Source organism: Pelecanus crispus, chromosome 8 (genome assembly GCF_030463565.1).
Source record: "Pelecanus crispus isolate bPelCri1 chromosome 8, bPelCri1.pri, whole genome shotgun sequence".
Taxonomy (NCBI): Eukaryota; Metazoa; Chordata; class Aves; order Pelecaniformes; family Pelecanidae; genus Pelecanus; species Pelecanus crispus.
The window spans coordinates 42,299,880-42,301,087 of record NC_134650.1 but is presented as its reverse complement, the minus strand read 5'-3'; positions in this window follow the sequence as shown (position 1 = coordinate 42,301,087).

Sequence of the window (1,208 nt, the reverse complement as noted above, 5' to 3'; positions counted from 1 at the left end):
CTTTTATCAAGTCAAAAGGTTCATTGAAAAGAGAGAAATTAAAAGATGCCGCTCGTGAAGCCTGGCAAAACATGCAGTTCGCAATAAATATCTCTCCAATCCAATTATAACATTCAAATCAAGGAGAAAAAAAAAAAAGTTATGAAATATAATGAAAGCTTTCTTTCTACTGAAAAAGTCTACTTGGAGGTGTCCAGACCTAAGGGAATTTCCAAGTCAGCATTATAGTGAGGAAAAAAGTAATGTAAATGAGAGTGAAATAATCAAATTTTTCTAGTGGAAATAAGTGCAGCTGTTTGATGTAATTTTGACACACAGCATAATTTCAGCATCAACACTGAAGTTTAAAGGATCAGTGTATCTTCATGAGATTTCTGTACAGAAAAGCCGCTCAATGGGAAAATCTAAATCAGACTTCGGTATGCACATTGGGCCCCTCTATGATAGAAAGCCCTGTATTATATCAGTTGCAAATAGAAAAATAGAGATGACCCTTTTTCAGTAATTTCTAAGCACCCTTCCCACTTGAAAGTCCAGCATGATTATGGCATATAAATCACAAGAAATGCGATGTGTGAATGTGTTCTTGCTCACAAAATCAAACTTTGTTTTATGCCTCTAACACCAGCTCAGCCATTTAAAGATGCACACCGTTTTCAACAGTGAGTTACACCAGGCTCATGCCACCATGTTTATTGCAGATGCAATTTTTAATATCATGGGGATATATTCCAAACAATTAAAACAATTAAAGCAGGGCATGACTTTGGCATTTCACTCAATCTAGTAGCCTGTATGAAATATATTTGTAATTTTGGGTTCATTTCCAAATGGAGGCAGATTCACACACCCTCACAGCCAAATTCAGCACAAGAACCAGCTATTAAATGAAGCCTGAGATCCAGTCCAGAGGAGGTATATACTCCATTTAATTTTTAAATAGCTTAATTAATAGTTTCAGTTAAAGCAAAGAAGTGAAAATGGGTCAAACTATGTAAACATTGGTTAGAAAAACACACCGTCCAGCCAAAGCGTTGTAGAAATACTTTTAAGAAGAATGGCCTTTAAATTTAATTTAAGCATGGTTTTCTAACTTAGGTAAAAGCCCAGTTCAGACAAGGCCCAAGCCACTTTTTATGCCACAAAGAATTACCGAGGTATGCTGAAAGTTTATTTAGTCTTTGCTTGTTCTGAGGCTGTGTTTCACT